We start from the raw sequence: 25,993 nt of genomic DNA, 5'->3' as shown, positions 1-25,993 counted from the left end.
TCCATGTGCACTTGAGAAGAATGTATATCCTGTTGCTTTTGGATGCAGAGTTCTATAGATGTCTATTAGGTCCATCTGTTCTAGTGTGTTGTTCAGTGCCTGTGTGTCCTTACTTATTTTCTGCCCTGTGGATGTATCCTTTGGGGTGAGTGGTGTGTTGAATTCTCCTAAAATGAATGCATTGCAGTCTATTTCCCTCTTTAGTTCTGTTAGTATTTGCTTCACATATGCTGGTGCTCCTGTATTGGGTGCATATATATTTAGAATGGTTATATCCTCTTGTTGGGCTGAGCCCTTTATGATTATGTAGTATCCTTCTTTATCTCTTGTTACTTTCTTTGTTTTGAAGTCTATTTTGTCTAATATTAGTACTGCAACCCCTGCTTTCTTCTCATTGTTGTTTGCCTGAAATATGTTTTTCCATCCCTTGACTTTTAGTCTATGCTTGTCTTTGGGTTTAAGGTGAGTTTCTTGTAAGCAGCATATAGATGGGTCTTGCTTTTTTATCCATTCTATTACTGTGTGTCTTTTGATTGGTGCATTAAGTCCATTTACATTTAGGGTGACTATTGAGAGATATGTACTTATTGCCATTGCAGGCTTTAGATTCGTGGTTACCAAAGGTTCAAGGTTAGCTTCTTTAGTATCTTACTGCCTAACTTAGCTCGCTTATTTAGCTGTTATATACACTTTCTGGAGATTCTTTTCTTCTCTCCCTTCTTATTCCTCCTCCTCCACTCTTCATATGTTGTGTGTTTTGTTCTGTGCTCTTTTTAGGAGTGCTCCCATCTAGAGCAGTCCCTGTAAGATGCCCTATAGAGGTGGTTTGTGGGAAGCAAATTCCCTCAGCTTTTGCTTGTCTGGGAATTGTTTAATCCCGCCATCATATTTAAATGATAGTCGTGCTGGATACAGTATCCTTGGTTCAAGGCCCTTCTGTTTCATTGCATTAAGTATATCATGCCATTCTCTTCTGGCCTGTAGGGTTTCTGTCGAGAAGTGTGATGTTAGCCTGATGGGTTTTCCTTTATAGGTGACCTTTTTCTCTCTAGCTGCCTTTAAAACTCTTTCCTTGTCCTTGATCCTTGCCATTTCAATTACTATGTGTCTTGGTGTTGTCCTCCTTGGATCCTTTCTGTTGGGGGTTCTGTGTAATTCCATGGTCTGTTAGATTATTTCCTCCCCCAGTTTTGGGAGGTTTTCAGCAATTATTTCTTCAAAGAGACTTTCTATCCCTTTTCCTCTTTCTTCTTCTTCTGGTACCCCTATAATACTAGTATTATTCCTTTTGGATTGGTCACATAGTTCTCTTAGTGTTGTTTCATTCCTGGAGATCCTTTTATCTCTCTCTATGTCAGCTTCTACATGTTCCTGTTCTCTGTTTTCTATTCCTTCAATGGCCTCTTGCATCTTATCCATTCTGCTTATAAATCCTTCCAGGGATTGTTTCACTTCTGTGATCTCCTTCCTGACATCTGTTATCTCCCTCCGGACTTCATCCCATTGCTCTTGCATTTTTCTCTGCATCTCTATCAGCATGTTCATGATTTTTATTTTGAATTCTTTTTCAGGAGGACTGGTCAGGTCTGTCTCCTTCTCAGGTGTTGTCTCTGTGATCTTTGCCTGTAGTTTTGCCTTTTCATGGTGATAGAGATAGTTTGCAGAGCTGGTATGAGTGACCGCTGGAAGAGCTTCCCTTCTTGTTGGTTTGTGGCCTTCCTCTCCTGGGAGAATAACGACCTCTAGTGGCTTATGCTTGTCAGCTGTGCGCAGACAGGGCTTCTGCTACCTGCCCGTTTGCTATGGAGTTTATCTCTGCTGTTGCTGTTGGCATGGCTTGGCTGGGGCTGCTCCTCCAAAGTGGTGGAGCCCCATTGGAAGGGGAGCGGCCGGGAGGCTATTTATCTCCATAAGGGGCCTCTGTGATACCTGTTGCCCAGGGGGTTAGAGTGCCCAGAGATCCCCAGATTCCCTGCCTCTGGTCTTAGTGTCCTGTCCTGCCCCTTTAAGACTTCCAAAAAGCACTCTCCAAACCAAAACAACAGCAACAATGAGAGAGGAAACAGCAAAAAAAAAAAAAAAAAAAAAGGAAAAAACACGTGTTTTTTTTTCCTCAGGTGCCAGTTCCAGGCACCCACTCACCGTTCCTGCTGCTCTGCCTCCCTAGCACCAGGGGCCCTGGCCCTTCAAGGCTTCCAAAAAGTACCTGCCCACCGGTCCCGCAGGTAAAAACGCGCGATATACTTTGTCCTCAGGCGCCGGTCCAAGGCACCTACTCACCGGTCTTGCTGCTCTACCTCCCTAGCCCCGGGGTCCCTGTCCCTTTAAGGTTTCCAAAAATCACTCACCAAAAAGAGAAAAAAAAAGGGGAGAAATGCGCGATTTCCTCCGTCCTCAGGCACCGGTCCCAGGCACCCGCTCACCGGTCCTGCTGCTCTGCCTCCCTAGCACCAGGGTCCCTGTCCCTTTGAGACTTCCAAAAAGCACTCGCCAAAAAGAGTAAAAAAAGGGGAAAAACGTGCGATTTCCTCCGTCCTCAGGCTCCAGTCTTAGGCACCCACCCTCCGGTCCCGCAGGGAAAAATGCTGGATATTCTTTGTCCTCAGGTGCCGGTCCCAGGCACCTGCTCACCGGTCCTGCTGCTCTGCCTCCCTAGCACCGGGGGCCCTGTCCCTTTAAGGCTTCCATAAAGCACTCACAAAAAAGAAAAAAAAATAAAGGGGAAAAACACGCGATTTCCTCCGTCCTCAGGTGCCGTTCTCAGGCACCCACCCACCAATCCCACAGGGAAAAACGCGTGATATTCTTTGTCCTCAGGTGCCGGTCCCAGGCACGCGCTCACCGGTCCTGCTGCTCTGCCTCCCTAGCAGGGGTGTCCCTGTCCCTTTAAGGCTTCCAAAAAGCACTCGCCAAAAAGAGAAAAAAAAAGGGGAAAAACGCACGATTTCCTCCGTCCTCAGGCGCTGGTCTCAGGCACCTGCCCTCTGGTTCCGCAGGGAAAAATGCGGGATATTCTTTGTCCTCAGGCGCCGGTCCCAGGCACCCGCTCACCGGTCCCGCAGCCCTGTCTCCCTAGCACCGGGATCCCTATCCCTTTAAGGCTTCCAAAAAGCACTTGCCAAAAAGAGAAAGAAAAAAAAAAGGGGAAAAACTCATGACTTCCTCTGTCCTCAGGCGCCGGTCTCAGGCACCTGGTCACTGGTCCTCCTGCCCTGCCTCCCTAGAACCGGGGTCCCTGTCCCTTCAAGGCTTCCAAAAAGCACCCGCCCACCGGTCCCACAGGGAAATGTGCACAATATTCTTTGTCCTCAGGCGCAGGTCCCAGGAACCCGCTCACCGGTCCTGCTGCTCTGCCTCCCTAGCACCGGGGTCCCTGTCCCTTTAAGGCTTCCAAAAAGCACTCACCAAAAAAAAAAAAAAACTGCTCCGGTTTCTTTCCACCGGCCAGGAGCCGGGGGGAGGGGCGCTCGGGTCCCGCCGGGCCGGGGCTTCTAACTTACCCACTTCGCAAAGCGCTGGGTTCTTGCAGGTGTGGATGTGGTCTGGATGTTGTCCTGTGTCCTCTGGTCTCTATTTTAGGAAGGGTTTTCTTTGTTATATTTTCATAGCTCTATGTGTTTTTGGGAGGAGATTTCCACTGCTCTACTCACGCCGCCATCCTGGCTCCGCCCGTTCGCAAAGCACAACTTTTAAACACAACTAAAACACTCAGTCGCCAATGAGAAAAAATATCTTACTTGTCCAGTTTTAGTTATTCCGCCCAATGTCAACACTGTCATATTTTTCATTTTTGGGGCTCAGGGCTTGAGACACATTTATTAAATTAGTTACTAATATAAAATTGTTTACTTTGGAAGCTTTAAAAAGATGCACAGCAAATTGACTCTAAGAATGAAATGAACCAGGAAAGAAGCATCTCGACTCACACTGGCTTCCCAGAGGCTACATAACTATCATGTTGTTCAGCTCAGAACACCGGGCATCAGACTTGTGGGGTTTATTTTGGAACAAGTGAACAATTGTGAGGATTTTTCATGAATAAGACAAATTCCTGATAATATTCCTATTGGATCATTTGGCAAAATTATACTTATTATTATTCCTTAAAATGTAGTCATGAGTGCAAATGACACTACCATTCATATTTCCAGGATATGACACAGTCTTAATGCTCAACTAACATACTTAAACTCGCAAGCTGGTAAGACGGGTTCATTTTTTAATCACTCTATGAAATGTATGTTTTCTAACAAAAGCAGTCATCCCTTTTATGTTATTACATGGCTAATAAGGACACACTGTTCTAAAATAGTTTTGAAATATTACAAAACATATCAGTTAATATATGCTTGAGATATTAATATGGCCTAATAAAATTATTGAGAAAGGAATATCTTATTATCTGAATTGAAGACAGCATACATTTAATCAATGTATGTATTATAATAATGAATGTAAGGCCCCACTTATATGTCTGCCAGTTTCCAAAGGGTGCACTTTGACGAAACTACATATTTCTCACTGCTCATCAGCAGCCTGCTATCCTTGCCATTATAAAATCTCCGCTAATGATGACTGGCCGACAAGCCTGGGTCACACGTAGGTCTCTCAGGTTACCCACTGGTATGACAGCACCCATCACAGCCCTTTCCCTAAGAAGAACAGTGCTAACTGAGCTCTTTTGGCCTATTCAACAATAAATTCAATTTTTCTATTTCCCCATCACTTAAAAAAATTATAACTATTCATTTTACTCCTTTACTGTTTTATGATTCAGTGACATCATAAGGGAATAAAAGTATGGTCATGGATCCATCTAATATTCTACCAGATCTTTTCTTTAGAGTGCTACTAATGCAGGTAGACTGATCAGAACAAAAAGGAAAATAGGAAAAAGTTCATGCAGAAATATCCTTTGCAAGGTGACTATTTTAACAGGATTTAAAAAAATGATTCTTCTTCACTCTTTTGAGGTAAAGTCACTTAAGGTGACCAGAAAGTCTGGAAACATGAAAATGTCCATAATTCACTTATTGCTATACCACATTGAATGTGCTGTTCCTCACTAGCAAGTGATACTGCAGTAAGCAGTGCAGAACTACACTGAACCATGTGCATTAAAGCAGTATTCCCACCAGTCATAGCACATTCGTCAGTCATACATTGCCTCAGATGATTGGTGCATTTAATTTTCATGGAATAAGCTTGCACCTTTAGAGGGATCAATCTATTAAAAAGATACTACTACTATTTCCAGACTCTGTGGGCATCTGTATTTTATTCTTCGTAAGATTCACAAGTGCAAATGTTATGAAAAAATTTTTACCATTTAGATATACTCAGACAAAATGCATATCACAACCTAGATCCCTCTTGTCTTAAAAAATGTTTACATCAAAACATTTTGCTGAAAAGGAAATGATTTTTAATCTATAGATAAAATACTCTCTACATGATATTTGGGATATATAACAAATTTGGATTTAAAGTAGATTTTTACTTAAAACAGGTCTCACACTGATTATAACAAACTAGGAGCTGTGGAACCCAGTCCAGAGGGAATGATCCCGTCACTTCCTAGCACGGAAGTTGTCCAACACTATATTTGAGGACAAAATATGTATCTGGAAGAATTTTCAAAGATGAGCACTAATGGGAGAAAATCATGCTTCTGGGCCTGGCTAATAATACTCGTCCTTCACGACTTTGTTGTGGGCCCTCCAGGCCTTGTGGCTGCTGCCATCCTGTCCCCAGGTCCCCAGGCTGTGGCCTTTGGTGTCAGGCTCAGGGCACTCATGAAGCTGCTTCTCTGATGTACGTGCTCCCATCCGCTCCAGTCCTGACTACCCAGGTGTACACACAGCATCATCTCCAGCTGACAGGTGTTTATGAACTAGCTGTGTTTCATAGAGCACAATGTGCACACTAGGGTAACGCTTATGCCTGCCTTCTATAAACTCAAGGGAGAAGCAATCAGTATTAAAATCACCTACTTGAAAAGCAAAGTGTGTGAGTTTTTCTCCCTCAGAGAAGTTCCACCGGTCTGCTGGGGCTGCTGTAACTAAACCCCGCAGAACGAGTGGCTTACAGAGCAGAAACGTACATGCTCATGGTGTTGAAGCCTGGAAGTCCGAGGCCAAGGTGTCAGCAGCCTGGTTTCCCTGAGGCCTCCCTCCAGGGTCCTGCTCAGTCTGTCTCATCTCCTCCTATAAGGATTCCAGTCATACTGGATTAGGGCCCAGCTACACTGACTTCATTTTACTCTAATTACCTCTTCCAAAAACCTCTTTTCAAATGCACTGACATTCTGAATTACTGGGAATTAGGGATTCAACATAAGAAATTTGGGGGTGGTGACAAAATTCAGCCATAACAGTGATCTGCCTGAGTTCACTAGTGAGCTGAGTTTGTCAGAGAGACTCCACGCAAGGACACAGGCCTTAAGAACTAAACAGTGAGGGCAGGGAGCTAACCTTCCACTGTTAGGGTCCAGGCTTCCGAGGCTTCCCCAGAGAACAAACTACACAGGCATAGAGATGTAAATTCAAGCAAAGTCTTTATTCAGCTAGCTAGCTGAGGTCCAAGTCAGCCCGATGCAGCGGGTCTCAACAAGGACCCCGAGCACTCAGAGCCAAGGGTTTATATAGCAATTTCAAAGCACTTAACTCATAGCAATTTTCTATAACTATACATTATTCTTGCAAGACATATATCCTGGGGTTAAGCAAGGGCAGGGTAAGACTACTCCTCAATGGTTAGGGAGGTTCTGCACGATAAGCTTGGTATGTAAGATTTACTGACCAAGGTTAGCTGACCAAGGGTCACAGCTGCCCACCACCCGGTGCTCATGATTAACTTGTTTTTCAAGGCCTTACCCAGGCCCAGGGTTTGTTTTTTTTGTTTTTTTTGTTTTTTCCTCTGAGTCACACTCTCAGAAAATGGTTTCTAGGTTTCTAAGATGGCTATGCTTATGCTAATTTACTAATCTTACTAATGCTTAGATTCTACACCACTCTCATCGCAGAAAGGAGCAAAGCCCCTGAGTTTCAGGAAGGCCCAGAGGTTGCTGCTCAGAACCATGGCGTTTAAGAACACCTCCTCCAATCTGAGGGACCTTGAAAGGAAACTCTAACATCTAAGCTCCTAGTGTAGCAAATATGCACTGTGTTGTTCTCATGACAATAAATATGGGAAATAGCTTAAAAGTGGAATTATTGTGAAGGTAGGTAGGCTTATTTATTTAAAAGTAACATAACCTGACAAATGTGTAGAATCTAAAAAGTAAACATCTGTCGACTTTCATTCTCTTTACACGGATGTGAATCTTCATTTTATGATCTTCCAGCTAACAGGTGACAGTGACTTGGTGATGCTGGACTGCGATCTATGTAGAGTGACATCAAAGTGCTCAATAAAGAATACTGTCTTTCCAAAAGATTCTGAGGTCAAAGAGCTTTGACAAACTTTGGGTTAAGCCAAACAAATAACATTTTATTTACCTTTTGCTAGCTAGACATTGTCGGAGGCTTCATGATATATGAGATGGACATATGTGTCATAATATTCCTTAAACCTGTTTAAACCAGAAGACCTTGTTTTGCTTTACGTAGAAACTGTGAAACTTTATGGAAACGCTTTTCTTGAGCTTCACTGTCCTGGCACAGGCTTTCTCTTGGCTGTCTGGGAGGGCAGCTCAGTGCTAAGGACTGGCTCATGTGTATGTGCTCTGTTTCTGGCCACACCGTTCTCCTCCCTGGCTTCTAGGATCACTTTACTGTTCAGCGGAGGGCCCTGCAGGGAGAGTGAATGCAGGCTCAGCTCCAGGGCCAACCGTGCCCTGGTCACATGGTCCTCAGCAGGCACCCGAGGCCAAGACAGTCATGCATTCCCTGACTCCCCTGGGAGAGGGTTTTGTTCAATTTTTTTTAGTTCAGCATACAGGGAGGAAGCCTGAAATAGCTTCTGAATGGCTCGGGGCTATGCCGCAGGTCAGGGTCAAGTCTCTTTCCCATGGGCCTTCAAGCCAGGGAGGCAGCCTGTCATAAGAGCCAGAGACCCTGCCTCTGGAGTCCTGGAGTTGATGGCTGGAGGGAGGGCTGCAGCTCTGACTCAGGGGAATTCAAGGCCGGCAGACCCCAGCTTCTCCAAGGGTCTTTGGTAATCTTCTGCAATGCATGCCAGTTAAAACAGTATTTCTTTACCCTGTTCACTCATTCTTGTCATTTCTCATTTTGCTTCATGACCCAATTATTATTTTTGATGATTATGGAAATCCAATGCTTTCAAAGATTCACCCTCAAGGACTGTCCCATTAACATTTTCCATGAACAGAAATGCCGTCTGTTCCAATCTTTTGTCCTCCATCATTTCCTGTTCTTCTCCAGGTCTTGACTTTGCTGCCTAGGACACTGTCAGGGATGTTTCCAAGAGTGCGTGAATATTTGGCTCAGGGGTTCTTCTGAATGAAGTATAATCTCTGGTGTCTTTCTCTTCTCAAACAATTTAGGAATAAAATGAAAATATGGGCAATATAAAATCAAAATATATTTTAATTGCCTATTCTATTAACAGTCCTTTTATATTTCCATAGAGCTAAATTAGTGTCTCCTGATGACTACATGTTGCCTTTATGGGTAAGTACAAAAGAAATCACCTTGACAAAAATGCTCACGTATTTCTCTAGTGTGAGGGAACAATCTTCCGTCCTTCCACTGGCAAGGACAGTTCACAGGGAGCACGACAAAGGAACTTCTCACCATATACTTGTTCTTATGCATAATCAAGGAATGATGCTATCACAGGGATCCAGTGTAGCTTCACTATAAAAGAGCACAGCCACCAGGACATAGCACTCAGCCAGGATACAAGAGGGAGGGAGATGGGGCACTATTACAGAGATCACCTTAGTGTAATCATCACTCAAATTAAAACTACACTAGCCTAAGAGCTCTGTGTTCATTTCTGGATTCTCACCAACTAGTCCAATTTCTGGCTTATGAAAGCCCTTTAGTAAATATTTACTTACTTACTAAAATGAATGGGTGATAATCTAATGATTCTGACAATAACCTCACGATTCCAATGTATTATATTTTTACTAATATCATGAAGTAAATATTGAGGAATCTGAGACGCTTGGAGTTCTTTAAACGAACGAGACAAAGGTCTCTGTGACAATATTGGTATGAAATTACACATCAATTACAAGCATACTGGAAAGTTTACAAATATTTGAAAATTAAACAATTCTGAACAACTAGGGGTCAATAAAATGAAAAGAGAATTAAGAAATACCTTGGAGAAAATTTAAATGGAAACAACATACTCAAATTTGTGAGATGCAGCAAAAGCAGTTCTAAGAGGGAAGTTCATACACACCTACATTAAGAAAAAAGAAAGATCACAAATAAGAGATCTCACTGTACATGTTAAGGAACTAGATAAACTGAGACTGTTGGCTATTCTAATACTAAGCTAGATGGTATATATAGAGGATATATGAACCCAGTGTACTTAGTCTATTTAGTTTGTTCATTACTTTAAATCCTAGCGTAATTTTTGGGAGAAAGAAAGCTTTTCAAGTCTGTCTCCTTTTCCTGAAAGTGAAATTAATATTACTGAAAAATTAAAATAGCAGGTCACCATATAAAGGTCTGAGTTTTCAGAAAAACATCTGATGAACAGAGCTGGTATTCTTTTGGCTGTAAATGGAAAAGACACAAATCAAACATGCTTTCACTCATATAATGGAAATGATCAAGCACAGGTGTCAGTCACAGCTGAACCCCAGGGACAAACCATAGCTCTAGGACTGGGTCTGTGGGTAAAATTGTAACATTTCCAGAATATCTCCGCTTGGCTTTGATGCATTTGCATATCCTCAGGGGTGGAGAGAAGTTCATCTCCATGTCAATGGGTAATAACCAGGGCAACTGAGGGCATTTACCCTGAGAGGTTAAGGGGAGGGACTTGCTTGTTTGCTTGGTTCTTCTGGAGTAGGGGAGAGAGATGCGCTGGACTGCAGTTTGTAAGCAATAAATGGGTTTTAAACTTTATTCCTCCCTTTGACTGTTTTTAGAGGTATTTTGCCACAGGATTTCCTGTCCCTACACTTACAGGTCTTATCCCTTCCATCCCTGCCTCCTCTGGCTTGGTTCTATTTTGTTTGTTTCTTACAGTGATTCACATCTTCTGATAAAAGGAAGGAATCCTGGTGGACACTGGCTTGTGCAGGAACACCCAGGGGGCTCTATCCCTAGAGATCTCTGCGGGGTATGGGTTTGCCCCTCTAGACAATGAGAATCACATCTCTCTCCCCAAAGCTTTTTTGTTTCTGAATCTCATCAAAGATGGTCCATTTTTTCTGATCTGAGTTGTTGCTCAATGAAGAGTTGCAGATACATACAGGGTCTGGTGGTATAATTGAAAAAGATTTTCTAGGGTGTCCATATTTTCTACGCGATAGTACAGGCATTAGTCAATCTTCCTCCATTCACCTACATGCAGAGTGGAGATAGCCTAATTTTTAAAGACTGTGGTTTACTTCTTCCTCACATAATAAACATTTTTAGTGCTTGCAAAAGATGGGTATCGTAGCCATGTTGCATCCACCCAGCTGTTCAATGAAAGTAGTGACTTTCAAAAAATGATACATATAAAACAACTGCACTGAATTCCAAAGGTGTATGGGAAACCATTAGAGTTTCTGAAGGAGCTGGGGTAGGTCGGTCTCAGATGGCAGAGTGGCAGAGCTCCCATGGACTCCATGCCTGAGCGGCGCGGGTGCTGGAAGCGCTGCCCCACACCCTCCGCTCCCCTCAGTCTGAGCCTGGGAAGGCCTGCCGCCCGGGGAGGAGAATTCTCTCCTGGATCTGGAGACTGTCCAAACACTGGGAGCTCATTGCTGCTGGGCGGGAACACGCGGGCAAGCCTCCCATCCTTTACGGACTCCCTGTGAATGAAGCTGTACGTACATCTCCAACACAGGAAGTGATGCAGAAGAGACAATTTCCCAGTGTGTGGTACTGGTGGCAGAGAAGCTCTTCGTTCTTCAGAGCACTTTCTATACTATTTTGTGATAGTTGTGTGGGTGGTCTGGACATAAAATGATTTGCGTAACTAGGTGTAATTCTGGGGAGAGGAATTTCCAGGGCAAAATACCTCTGAAAACTGAAATCAGTCAAAGGGAGAAATAAAGTTTAAAATCTGTTTATTGCTTACAAACTGCAGTCCAGTGCCATCCCTCTCCCCTGCTCCACAAGAAGCAAGCAAGCTAGCCCCTCCTCTTAACTTCTCATGTTCTGACATGCCTTTAGTTGCCCACGTAATTACCCATTGACATGCAGATGAACTTCTCTCTACCCATGAAGATACGCAAATGCACCAACCAAAACCAGGAGAGATATTCTGGAAATACTGCAATTTTACCCACAGGCCACCCCTCCAGAAATCTCACCTTATAATCTACTTGTTCCCTTTTTCTGCAATAGTCCCTGGGCAAGAAAACTGGAGCACTGTGAGCAGACTAATGACATAACAATAGCAACAGCAATAAAATCATGACAATCCTCAAGCTGGAGGATTCAGCTAGGTTCAAAGTCCTATGCAGATTCAGTCCATAGCTGGTCCATTCCATAGGCAGGCAGTAGCCGAGGGTTCAGAGCAATCATCATGCAGCAGCTGCGCAGGGGGAGCCATTCAGGCCACGAGGACTGTAGGAGAAAATAGCATTAAGGGTGATAAGATACACGTTTTAATGACACCAGCATAGGCAAATCTTGTCCATCAGGTAGGATACATGCATGAGAGTGGTCTTGTGATAGGACAGTGTCAGGAATGGGATCTTGTCCTGGTCTAGTATATGACACGTTCACCCCTCTCCTGTGAGAGTTACCGATGGGTCGATATATAGGGCTAGTGGAGGTACACGTGCTGGCCATAAAGATAAAACTTCCCCGCAAGATGCTCTTACCTTCTGGATGTTTTGGGTACACTACCATAAGCTTTGGGGCCATTCAGCTGTTATTCCAGGAATACACAGGGGGCCAGCTTCCAGGCCTTTCTCCCAAGGTGCCAGAAGGGCCAGCCATCACTGCTCCATGTCTCGAAATGTCCAGGGCCATGCCCATTCAACAGTGTCTCAAGGACTTAATGAAGTTGGAGCTGGCAGCAGGATGTTGCTCCACTGGCCATATCTTGGCTTCAATAACTTCTTTCGTTTGGATGTACAATTGTATAGGAGAGGCAGCAAGGTATGTGAGCATATACACAGGGCTCAAAGCTCCTTTACGTGGCTTCTCATTCAAACGCCGCAGCACTGTTCATAGACGAACTGACCAACCCCGTAGGCTATTGCTGTTTGACTTCAGGCCAGATTTCAACAAACCGTTGTACCTCTCTATCGCCTGCCCCAGCAAGATTATATGGTACATGAAATTTCCACTTTATTCCTAATTGCTGCACCCATTCTTGTAATGCATATCCAGAAAAATGGGTGCCTTGATCTCTTTCAATCACCTCCATCCGGCTATTGGCTGCAACGAGAAGCTCTAGACCTCTCTTGGTGGTGTGCTGGTATGCACAATGTTCAGGAAAAGCAACCAATAATCGAGTAGTCATGTCCACACAAGATATGGCATACTGATATTCTTCTGATATGGGCAGAGGCCCAATATAGTCTATTTGCCACCTGACAAGGGATATTGGCCCCATTACTATTGCCCCATGTTGCTGTGGGACTCGGTGTAAGTCCCTCTTGGAGCACACAAGGCACTCCTTCCGGGATCTGTTTGACTTCTTCAGAGGTCAGTAGCAAGCCCCCTGACGCGCTACAGCCCACATTGTCTTTTGCCCCATGTACAACAAACGCTGGTGTAGCCATTGGGCCACATCAGAGGCAGGCTTTCCTTCTAGCCAGAGAGCTGGCCAGAGGCCAGAGTCCCAAATCTTACTAGAGTACCCCCAACAACAGTCTTAATTCTTTTCCCAAATTGATACTCAGTGTTCCTGGCTTACACTCTTTGTTCCTGGCTCACATCTTTTACTGAAAAGTAGAATAAAACCAAATGGAATTAAATTTATTGGACTTTAGATTTATTCAAAGTCTGTGCAAAACAGCGATTAAGAACATGGGGATTGCAGTCAGATATATCAGGGTGTAAATTCCTGCTTAGCACTTAACTGCTGCAGTTTGGTAAGTAACTTAATCTCACTGTCCTCATCTGCAAAATGGGGGTAATAATACCCCTTTCAAGTTTTCTGACAATTAAGTAATAAATCGTAATGTCTGTAACAGACTAAGAAGGAAGTTTATACAGTAGTTAATATTATCAAGTCTCTTCCCATTTTCCTGGGGCCAAGTGCTTTACACACTTATCAACCCTACACAATGAATTTAGGACTGAAAAATGTAGTCAGTGTACAATAGCAGAAATTTATGTAACAGTGGGCCGTCTAGAGGTGAGGGCGCAAAGCGTAACAACAGTGTAACAAAAGGCTCTGATGAGCACCTTAAGCTGATACTCCTCGTTTCTGGATGAGGGAGGAGCACACCTCAGCATATGGTTTGGCCCAGGAGCCCCTTTGGCAGGACGCTGGCGCCTTTCTGGGACAGTTGGCTGGGAAGGGCCATCCACCTGCTGGAGCTGGAGGGCTGAGGACCATTTATTGACTGTTGCCCTCTTGCTGAACTCCGTGCAGTAAGCACCGCGTAGACACTTTAGCGGATAGCCTGTGGCGCCTCTGTACGAGAGGAAAGCGGGGTCCCACGCACAGGTGCCACTGTCAGTCCGACCTGATACCTCACATTCTCGTTCAGCTTTGTAGCTAACGCTGGACCCGAGGACACAGCAGCCAGTAAGGGGAGGCGCCTCCCTGTGGGGATTCTTGCAGAACCGAAGCCATTCCACAGCCTTGGAGGACTGCTTTCTCCTGCCTTTGCTGGACAGCCAATAGATGCCTTGCCAGGTAAGGGTCGCCGGGGCCTGGGAACCTGCCACAGGGCCTGAAGGGGGGTGGGGAGGGTTGCGGGGGGCGGGGCCCGGTGTGGTCTGTCGGGGTGGCTCCGGGCCCTTCGGGGGCGGGACCTGGAGCGATCGCGAGCCCCGGGGGGCGGGGCTGGGCGTGCGCGCAGCGGCGTGCTCGAGACGGGGGCGGGGCAATAGCAGCAGGCTCACCCCGTTAACAGACGCCGCGGCGGTGGTTGCCGCCGTTCCTTAGTGGTCGCTTTCTGTGCGCGGCTCGGCCCCGGGTGGAGGTTGCCGGGCTCTTGGACGAGTCCGCGCGCGATGTGGGCCCGGCGCTGTGTGTCTGCGGGCCAGGGGGTGGCGGCTCCGCGAAGGAGCTACAGCCCTGAGGTGAAGACCGCAGACGAGCTGCGGGTGCGGCACCTGGAGGAGACCCGAAGTGAGGGGCGCGGCGCTGGCGGCCGCCGGTCGTAGGAAGGGGTCGCGAGGTCGAGTGTCGGGCTGCTTTCAGGGTCCGCCGGGCTGCCCGGTGGAGGCCGCTCCCCTCCCCCAGCCGCCTCGTGCCCCTTTAGCGCTTCCTGTGCCTAAAGGGGTGCTACGGGGCAGCCCGCCTGCTTGCCGGTGCGGCCTCACTCCGCGCCGAGGACAGAAATGCGCTTTGCGCCCTCACCTCTAGACGGCCAAGGTCAGTCAACCGGTGTGTGATATTTGCTTCCAGGCTTTGTTCTTTTTGTCATTGTTTTCTGTCAACTCGTATCAGGGCGAGAGTTTTAGAAGCTGCAGAGAGAATGCACTTCATGATTCCGTACAATCGTACACTGAAAGCTGCTTTTCCCCCTCGTTTAGCGGGAAGAAGTTTTTCCCTTGTGCATTTCATATTAGAAAGTTAGTTTTGAGAGAATATTCCACTTAAGTTAAAAAATTTTGAAACTTTTTCTCTTTGAGTTTCCTCTCTGAGCCCTGAAGATGTTGTTGTGGATGATATTGATCTTGCCTTTGAGCAACGTACATTGGGAGGAGACCGAGGAATTAGCAACACAATACAGGAGAAAAACTTGGGAAGGAGGGTGCTCGACATAAAATGAAGGAAGAAGTGAAAATCTTTCAGTACTTCGAGATTATAAACTCTATGCCATGAGATTATAGGAACCTGAGAGCATCTGTATATATGCAAGGGAAAGAGGGACACTGTTCACGCTGTGCGTTCTTGGTTTCTCTCCTTCACATTGAAATTTTTGTATTTTGTGGGGTTTTTTTTTTTTTCCAGAGGGCATTCTCTCATATTTATTGATCAAATGGTTGTTAACAACAGTAAAATTCTGTATAGGGGGGTCAATGCTCAATGCACAATCATTAATCCATCTCAAGCCTAATTCTCGTCTGTCTCCAATCTTCTGAAGCATAACGAACAAGTTCTTACATGGTGAACGAATTCTTACATAGTGAATAAGTTCTTACATGGTGAACAGTGCAAGGGCATTCATCACAGAAACTTTCGGTTTTGATCACTATTTTGTGGTTTTATATTATCACTGAAGATGTGCTTTCAGACATTTTACTTAGAATTTCTATGGATTTGGTGTTGATAGAGACACTTTAAGATGCTCCAGCTTACATCACCTGATAATATTCTACTTTCCTTCTTAACTTAGGAACAAAAGATACAAAGGTTTTGTGATTTTAGAGGAAGGATTTAATGGAAAATTAATAGACGTATGGATTAAGTTCTCTGGAGGATCACTAGGGAAAGAGATATTCTAAGTGAGTTTTTCACACAGTTACCGCGAGGCTTTCTTGTATGTCTTGCGTTGACTGTTTCACTTGGAGATGTTATCTAATTTCTTGAAACATTAACTCAGAGAAACATTTTTACATCGGTATTTATTTGTGTTTAAGGTCATCCAGTCTAAAAGTGTTTCCCAGAGAATAATCCCCGGACATTTGTCCTTCATTATGCTCCACGAAAGAAGGAGCTGTGGTTTTGGGGAAACACTGAAAATTCTCCTTTGGATTGTTGCAACTTTTGCTGAGAACTTATACAGAGGTAAAAAATAGAAGCACCGGTATGATATTTTATGATCATTTTGAATATCTCAATTAGTTTTCATTCCATTTAGAGATAGTTTTTATATCTGTCATACACATGCCATGCACTTGGGAGATTTTAAATTATATCCATGGCACATCAGCCATGAACACTGAAATTTGCACGTCACACCCACTGGAGGGCTGCAGGACCACGTACAGGGGGTCATTGGCCTTAGTTTGCCAAGGCCTTAACAAAACACTTTCATCTCTCTCTTCTCCACTTCTTCAGTGCACTGGGGCCTCAAAGCACACCAGGATGTCTGCCAAAACTTAAAGGAAGCCAGGAGAGTCTCAAAAACTACAGGCTTCCCCTCATCCGGGGGAAAGGTTGTTCTTGGAAATGGAACTGCCTTTACGAAGGATAAGCACCTAGGCAAAGAAAATACTCTGTGAGCTTCCTTTTCACAGTGGGAAAGCCTGGCCGCAGCAAATCCAAGGAAAACCAGCGTGAACGGCAGGGCCCAGACGGACAGAGAAGTCTGGCTGTTGCGAGTGAGCCCACTTAGATTTTACTGCATTTTAAACGTCAAATCCATTTCGTAAGGTGGCCTAATCATCTAAGAGAAACTTTTTTGTGAAGGAACAGGACACTGTGTCTGATTGGTTTGTAAAAGCATCAGGTTACTGAAATTTTAGCTGGTACTCTGGAAAAATACCCTCTTCTTACTCCCCTTTTCCTTCATGTCAATAGAAAACCATTGCCACAGCCAAAATATGCCTTCAAAGTCCCATGCCCTGCATGAGAGCAAATCCTTTGCTTTTGAAGGGCTTTCTCCAGAGCCTGAAGTTGGTTCCCACCAGCAGTTGCTCTGTGGCTTTGTTCAAACAGACTTGGACCTCTTGGCTCCCGGCACTGGCGGTGACTGAAAGAAGACACCAGCCCCCTCACCCCCATGCTCTGCATTAGCTGGTCTCCACAAGGTGCATGTGTTTCCTCCCTGATGATGGTTTTACTGTGCCACAGTTTTCTTTGGCCCAATGTGAGTGTGTTAATCATTCATAATCATCACTTTTGTTTTTGTTTGGCAAAAAATAACAAGTGTTGGCAAGGATATGGAGAAAGCTGAAGAGTTTTACAGGGTTGGTGGGAATGTAAAATGATGCATCCATTTAGGAAAGCAGTATGGTGTTTCCTCCCGAAATTAAAAATTTGAGAACTACCATATGATCCAGCCATCTCAATCCTGGGTCTATATCCAAATGAGTTGAAATGAGGATCTCAATGACATATCTTCACTCCCATGCTCACTGCAGCATTATTTACAATAGCCAAGATATGGAAACCATCTAAATGTCCATTGATGGATGAGTGGATAAAGAAAACATGGAGTGTGCATATATATGCAATGAAATGTTATTCAGCCTTTAAAAAAGAAATCCTGCATATGCAAAAACATGGAATAACCCAGAAAACATTCTGCTAAGTAAAATAAGTCAGTCATAGAGACAAATACTGCAATGTTCCAGGTATCTGAAGTTGTCAGACTCGTAGAAGTAGAGTGTGGAATGGTGGCTGCTAGGTGCAGGGGTTGGGGGCAGGGAAGAAGTGGGAAAGCACATGCTGGTCGGAGAGTCATGGTTCAGCTATGCAGGATGAGTAAGTCCTAGAGGTCTGCTGCACACTGTGACCCCTAGGGTTTTTAATCCTCTATTGTTTAAAAGTTTGGTAAGATGGTAGTTCTCATCTTAAGTTTCTCATCTTAACCACAATAAACAAGAAAAGGAGAACAAAAGATAACATAATTAACACCACCTTTTTAATATATTAATTAGAGTGATACAGAATTCTCTATGAAAATGTTTGTCGCTATGCCATGTGGTTCTATAGGTAACCACCTTATAGAAATAAATAATCTGATGGTAATTCAGTATCCTTTCATGATCTTTAATGTGGCCTCAGTGAACCTGGCCGCTCTCCTAGTTGAGATTAAGCTCTTCCTGGCCCCTGTCCTCTCCCTCAGCTGGCATTGTGGCACAGTGTCCTGGGCATCTTTCTCCAGCACTACAGATGGGCCTGAGCAAGGCTTCTCTCGCATCGCTTGGGTGCTCCTTCCTTCCCGCAGGCTGGCCCACGAAGTTTACAGTGGCTTTTGTGAGAGGTCTCTGCTCTCGCCGCCTCCAGGGACTCTACTCCCCTCTGCAAGGCGGCAGTCATCTGTCTGCTTCTCTCTGTAGTTACCCCAGGGCTGAGTCAGCTTCATTGCATCCCAACCTGCTTGCTTCTTAAATAGGTTCCTGATCTTTATGAGTAGTGGTGGGAGAGCATGGCTAAGAAGGTATACTCATGGACCTTTAGTTCTGGGCAGAATAAAACAAGGTGATAAAAACTAAATGTGGTTTTTGATGAAGGATGAAATGACTGCATCACCCTCCTGAGGACCCCTACAGCAGGTAGAGACAGGGTTTTGAGGGTCACTCCTGCAATTTGGCTTTTTGAGTAGCAAGTTCATGGCCACCTGCTTTCAGCTGTAGCCAGATTTCCTCAGAGGATTTGACTCCTGATCCTTCTGAATTCCCGGATGTCAGCAAACATGTGTACAGGAAGGCTTTGTCACTTCTGTGGGAAAAATTACAGTTTTCAGATAGTCTTTGTCTGTTCATACAAAGGATGTAATCTTTCAAATGAGTCTTTACAGAGACAAATAAATGCAAAACACCTTGGGGGAAAAAAAGGCTTTACGGTACTCTATGGATAACACTAACAACACGTAAAGCAAGAAGCTTGGTTTGACATGAGGTGCCAGCTGGATTCTCAGGAGTAAAAATCCAGTGCAGAAGCTCCCAGGTGGAGATGAATTGCTGGTCGGAATGGCTCTGTCTGCTTTGCTCTCTGTAGAAGCAGAAGCTGGATGCAGCATGCTGTTCGGGTAGCAGTCCTGGGGGCAGCTGAGGACCCCTTCTGGCTAAAAGCAAAGAAATCCTCTATCATTTAATATAACATATGAAAGCTATACTTAAGCTATACAAACTGATATCTATGAGGTTCCAGTTCTAAAGATTTACGAAGGATCATGGTGTGTGTACAATGCATCTGTACTTTATTGATTTTACTCTATGTGTCAGATGCTTCGCCTTCTTAATTCCAATTCTGCAAACTGTATCCACATTTTATAAATGAGACTGAGAGACCATGTTCTCAACGTCACAGTTACCTTTCCTGTTTCAGTAGCAGAAATATATATGTCTAGTAACCTAAATTAAAGAGTAGCACATGCTCCCCAACTTCAAGCTCTACTACAAAGCCACAGTAATCAAAGCAATTTGGTACTGTAAGAACACACCGTAGACCAATGGAACAGACTAGGGAGCCCAGATATAAACCCAAGCATATATGCTCAATTAATATATGATTAAGAAGCCATGGACATAAAATGGGGAAATGACAGCCTCTTCTACAACTGGTATTGGCAAAACTGGACAGCTACATGAAAGAGAACTGGATTCTTGCCTAACCCCATAGACAAAAGTAGACTCAAAATGGATCAAAGACCTGAATCTAAGTCATGAACCATAAAACTCTTAGAAGAAAACATACGCAAAAATCTCTTGAATATAAACATGAGCAACTTTTTCCTGAACGCATCTCCATGGGCAAGGGAAACAAAATAAAAAATGAACAAATGGGACTACATTATGCTAAAAATCTTCTGTACAGCAAAACACACCATCAGCAGAGCAAAAAGGCATCCTATCAAAAATGAACAAATGGGACTACATTATGCTAAAAAGCTTCTATACAGAAAAAGACACCATCAGCAGAACGAAAAAGCATCCTAGAGTATGGGAGAATATATTTGTAAACAACATATCTGACAAGGGTTTAACATCCAAAATATATAAGGAACTCATAGACCTTGACACCCAAATAGGAAATAACCCTATTAAAAAATGGGTGGAGGATTTGAATAGACACTTCTACAAAGAAAAACTTCAGATGGCCAACAGGCACATGAAAAGATGCTCCACATCCCTAATTATCAGGGAAATGCAAATTAAAACCATAATGAAATGTCACCCCGAACGAGTTAGTATGGCCAACATAGAAAAGACTAAGAACAACAAATGCTGGCAAGGATACGGAGAAAGGGGTACCCTCCTACACTGCTGGTGGGAATGTAAATGAGTTCAACCATTGTGGTAAGCAGTATGGAGGTTCCTCAAAAAGGTCAAAATAGAATATCATTTGATCCAGGAATTCCACTCCTAGGAATTTACCCTAAGAAAGTAGGATCCCAGTTTCAAAAAGACATATGCACACCTATGATTATAGCAGAACTATTTACAATAACCAAGAAATGGATGCAACCTAAGTGTCCATCAGTAGATGAATGGATAAAGAATATGTGGTACATATACACGATGGAATATTATTCAGCCATAAGAAGAAAACAAATCTTACCATTTGCAACAACATGGATGGAGCTAGAGGGTATTATGCTCAGTGAAATAAGCCAGGTGGAGAAAGACAAGTACCAAATGATTTCACTCACCTCTGGAGTATAAGAACAACAAAGCAAAAACCGAAGGAACCAAACAGTAGCAGACTCACAGAACCCAAGAATGGACTAACAGTTACCAAAGGCAAAGGAAGTTGGGAGGGTGGGTAGAAAGGAAGGTTGAAGGGAAATAAGGGGCATCACAATTAGCACACATTACGTGGGGTCGGGGGCACAGGGAAGGCAGTAGAGCACAGAGAAGACAAGTAGTAACTCTATAGCATCTTACTACACTGATGGACAGTGACTGTAATGGGGTATGTGGTGGGGACTGGATATTGGTGAAATCTAGTAACCACAGTATTGCTCATGTGATTTTATATTAATGATACCAATATAAAAAACAAAATTTAAAAACAAATAGAGTAGCACATGAATTCTGTCCTGAAAGGCCATTAGCTGGATGGATAGATGTGCTCAAGTAAATGGAAAAATCGATCTCCAAATTTATATACAATCAGAAATGATTACCAAACCTGGCATTGCTGATAGAGATAAGTGCAGAGAAAACTTTACTCACGTCTTCACCCATATTTTAGCTGATGTAGTTAGCTCCTCTACTTAACAACATTCCAAATGGCATAGAAAACCATCTCTGCCAGCCTTGGGCATAACTAGCCAGGATGCACAGTGCATTCTTGATTTGCTGATGAACTTAGGCAGCCAGAAAGAGTGATACCAGCCTCACTTGGAACTTGCCTCTTACATTGCGTTTGTGATATTTTTTCTTGCATTTTGCAGGTTTCCTAAAATGCTATATCAGCAACATGAGGGGAAACATCTGTCTCAACTCATCCAGGTTCCAAGTCCTAATCTCATTCTTCCATTCAGGATGATTTTGTTTGGTTTAGTTAGAATTATAAAGTGGAGAAAGGAGAAATACCAAACAATGAACCACTGGCCTGGATAGTGAAGGAAGATCCAGCTTGGGAGGGTCACACCAAGAATCTGGCAAAATCAGACACAATTGTGAACATCTGTGCGACCCTCTTAGACATGGCAGCCTTCTTACACTGCTAAGCTGGAAATTAAGCCCAGCAGATCTCTAATTACCTTTATATTATATTCTAACAGTAGTGATCTTTTCAGATTTCCTCCCCTGGGTAATGTTTATTATATACATTCACATATTACCACATTACAGTCTCCAAAATTTATATTGTATTGTCATAAGATATTCTTAATTCTTTCATTTCTATCTCATTTCTTATTCTTATTAATTTCTAAAAACATTTTCCTCTCATCATATAATTTTTGCTAAGCAAATCAGAGTTTTATTTACTTCCTAGATGTTTTCAGCGATCCAAATTTCAGTTATAATTACCGTTCTATTAATTGTATTTTCAACTATTACATGTATCCTCCTGTTACCACATTTTATGATAATTTATTTGTTGGAATTTCTGCTTTGGCATTTAGCAAGACTTCTATTTGTATCAAGATAAATGATGGACTTTTATAAATACCCTATGGACATAAATAATATATATTCTCTTTTAAAGAGAACTATCTGTTATATCTTCTTTAATTGAGACTTGCTGATTAAATGATTTGAATCCTTACCATGCATGCTTATTTCTTTCCTACTTAAGATGTTTCTGAAAAAATGTATATTAACATTTCATGTTACAATTTTTGTCTCAAGATCTATTTGCACTTAAGTATTTGTGTATTTGCTAATTTGCTCCATTGTAAAGTTCATGATGTTTTGATGGATCTTCTCTGTTAATTATGCATCTTGTTATTATATGTCTCAGTTCTTCAGGCCAATCTATGAAATATTAACATTGTACACTCTACTTTCTTTTTCTTTTAAATGGTATGTGTTTATCTTTGTCCAATTTCAATGTTACTTTGTCTATTTTATGTGTGATTCTTATAAAGACCATCTTACTCCACTATGCTATTTTTATTTCCCTAAAACAGGGCTGAATTGTTTCTCTTTCAGTAAGGTAACTTAGGACACGGTGGCCTTCTCTGGACCTCGTATGGCGAGTATGCAAAGTCTCCTCCTGGCATTGGCCTCCAAGCATTCAAAGTATCTGAGATCACTGGATACCAGCTTCCTCTTTGGTTACAGGTCCGAAGCTCACGCTGTGTCTCCAGAGGGAGCAAGGCCAAAGCTCTCTTCCCAGGAGTGCTCTGGGGATGCGCCCTGCACAGGGTCTGCAGGGCTTTGTGGCTCAGGAAGGAGATCTAGGCTTAGGACAGACACAAGAAACCTCAGATTATGTGTGATGATCAAAGCCATGCAAATAGAGGAAACAACCGAGGTGTGCTATGCGGAGTGCACAGGAAGACAACTCAAGATGGAAGTTTGTTGGACATCAACATTTCTGGACAGCTCAAAGAAGGGGAGTCTGAGAAAGGTGCCCAATGAGGTGACCTATAGGTCACAGTGGCACCAATGGGATGTGGAATCAGAAGGAAGAGAGGATTACTAGAAGATAATGTTTGGTGCTATCAAATACTACCTAGAAGTCATAAAACAGCTTAAAATTATCTACTGGATTAAGCTTCAGAGAGCAGGTTAATCATCCTGGGTAGAGCAGTTTCTGTGAAAAAGGAACAGAGAGCAGATGGAAGTACCCCCAAGGTATGGTTGAAAGTGAAGAATTGAGGCAGCACTGCTCACCTCTGTGAGTGTGGGACCTGATCTGAACTCGGGCATGAAGTCAGCACTCCTCAGCTCAAGAAAATAAAAAGGCAACCTACTGACTGGAAGAAAAAATGTGCCAATCATGTATCTCACAAGAGGTAAATATCCAAAATACATAAATAACTCACACAACTCAATAACTAAAACCTGCCAAACAATCCAATTACAAAATAGGCAGATATGACAGACATTTTTTCAAATAAGACATACAGATGGCCAGCAGGTACATGAAAAGGTGCTCAGCATCAGTAATCATCAGGGGAATGTAGTTCAAAACCATAAGGAGGTATCACCTCATACCTCACACCTGTTCGAATGGTTACTATCAAAAAGACAAGAAATAACAAGTCTTGTGCACTGCTGGTGGGTGTGTAAATTGTACAGGCATATGGAAAACAGAATGGAGGTTCCTTCAAAAATTAAAAATAGAATTATTGCATGATCCAGAAATTCCACTTCTTGGTATTTATCCAGAGAAAACATTAACCCTAGTTTGAAAAGATATTTGTATTCCCATGTTCACTGCAGTATTATTTACAATAACTAAAACAGGGAAACAACCTAACTGTCCATCCATGGATAAACAGATATAGAAGATGTGGTTCATATATACAATGGAATACTATTCAGACATAAAAAGAATGAAATCTTGCCATCTGTGACCACACGGATGAACACGGATGAGGGCATTATGCTGAATGAAATGTCCGAGGAAGACAGATACTGCATATGTCACTTATATGTGGAATCTACGAAACAAAACAAATTCACAGATACAGATTGATGGATACCTGTGAAGTTGTTTTCTTTTCACAAGGTGAAATGCATCAAGGGGGTCAAAAAGTACAAACTTTCAATTATAAAATAAATAAGTTATGGGGATATAATGTACAGAATGGTGACTGAGTTAATAATACTGTATTATATATTTCAATGTTGCTAAGAAAATAAGTATTAAAAGTTTCATATACTAAAAATGATTTTATAATTGTGTAGAGGGATGGGTGTTTAGACTTAATGTAGTTATCATTCCCCAGTATATTGAAATATCAAATCTTTGAGTTGTACCCCTGAAACTAATACAGTGTTATATATCAGTTATACCTCAATTTGAAAAATTAGATAAAGAAACCTCCCCTTAGGTCACCTTAGGGAGGCCAGCACACTTTCATGGGTCTTACCTGGGGAGTCCTATCAGGGTAAAGGGAGGAGAAAAATGCCGTCCTGTTCCCAGCAGGAAGAAGTGAAAAGTTATGCTTTTGAAATGAGCCTAGACCACTCTGTTCTCCTTAAGAACATCCTGACCTGGAGGGAAATTTGTTTATTAAAGCCTAAACCACAGAGGGGAAGGGAAATACTGAACAACTTACCCTCATAGTCTTTCTATCTCCTTGAAGGGAGAGGAAGGAAGCTGCAAAGCACTTGTGAAGGTCACAGCCCAGGAAAAGAGGTTCGCTAAGAGCCCATGACGTGATGTAAGTAAGGAGTGCTTCATGTATTCCTGCACCTTCCCAGCATGTCAACAGGACCCTTGTAGAATAACAGGGAATAGCAGACAGAAGAACTGCAGGCCTCAGATGCTTCTTGAGGAGTCTCCGGGATACCCAAGTGCAAAACGGAGAGAAACCAAAATGACAGCAGGTGCAATTTTAGCCTGTGATACCACCAGGAGGTCGGCTTTGTCTCGCAGTCTGGCAGTTTTCGGCAGAGAAGCAGCAAAGATTTGGCAGAGGTGTCCAGTCCACATTTGTGAGGGCATGTGGGCGTTGTCTGCTTTGGGCATCCCGGTTTTCCAAGGTGCGCCTCAATATCCTGCCTCGCGCACAGCTAGGGACCCCAGGTTGAGGCCCAAGGACTGGGGCTCCGCGCTACCTGAACGAGCGCTAGGGCGCTAGTAGCCTTCCCCGCCGCCCCGCCTGCCAGGGCCCCGGCGTTCCTACCGCAATGGGACGCGCATCTGCGCTGTCAAATCGGGAGCCAAGGGGAGCGCGCGTGGGCGCCTGCAGGGCAAAGCCGCGAGGGGAGCGAGGGCTCTGCCGCCGCCACCACGAGGGGAGCGAGGACCCCGCAGCCGCTGCTCCTAACGTCCGCCCCGTGCGCCCCCGCGCCAGTCGGGGCTCCGGCGTTCCTACGGCAACGGGACGCGCATCCGCGCCGTCCAAGCGGGAGCTGGCGGGAGCGCGGGACTACCCCGCAGGGCAAAGCCACGAGGGGAGCGAGGGCCCCGCCGCCGCCGTGCTCACCGCGCGTTCCTGCTGCCCGCTGTACCTATGCCTTATTTTTTAAAACACAACTATTAGGCTGAGAGTGTGATCACAAAGGGGATTGTTTAAAAACAAGAAAGCCCCAAATGAAGTCTTTTGCCACCCACATCACAAAAGCAAAGCAAGACAATTAGTTACGGCGTATTTCACTGGTTCACAATCTGAAATTTCCTGACCAGTGCTAATGAGGTGACCTGCATGATAAAACCCTGTCATTCCTTTTCCACCAAAAACAGGTCCTCGCCTGCAACAAATCCCTCCTTTCTTTCGTTAATAACTTTACATCCCATCGTCCTTCCTATAAACACCTTCCATTTTGTACAACTCCTCAGAGCTCCCCTCTACTTGCATGATGGGCTGCTGCCCAATTCATGAATCACTTAATAAAGCCTTTTAGATCTTCAGATTTACTTGGTTGAATTATTTTTTCGCCTTATGTTATTTATATTCTCTTTTGAAATTATCATAGTCTTCCATACTTTGTTGATAGGTTGATTTTGATCACGGAATCTCCAATGAATC

General features: G+C 43.6%; 1 protein-coding gene and 1 long non-coding RNA gene across 3 annotated transcripts in view; one reads left to right on the top strand and one right to left on the bottom strand.

Annotated features, from left to right (window-relative positions):
- LOC108400750 (dedicator of cytokinesis protein 1-like) overlaps positions 1–25,993 on the bottom strand; it is a 436,037-nt gene that overhangs the window by 208,100 nt on the left and 201,944 nt on the right. The window lies entirely within an intron of this gene.
- The window catches only part of LOC140849957 (uncharacterized), a 31,589-nt gene continuing 19,728 nt past the window's right edge, over positions 14,133–25,993 (top strand). The window contains exon 1 of the long non-coding RNA XR_012132446.1: positions 14,133–14,649. This is a non-coding gene — a long non-coding RNA (uncharacterized lncRNA). The remainder of the gene's footprint in view (positions 14,650–25,993) is intronic.

This window comes from Manis javanica, chromosome 6, assembly GCF_040802235.1.
Source record: "Manis javanica isolate MJ-LG chromosome 6, MJ_LKY, whole genome shotgun sequence".
Taxonomy (NCBI): Eukaryota; Metazoa; Chordata; class Mammalia; order Pholidota; family Manidae; genus Manis; species Manis javanica.
This window is presented reverse-complemented; position numbering and strand designations above follow the sequence as displayed.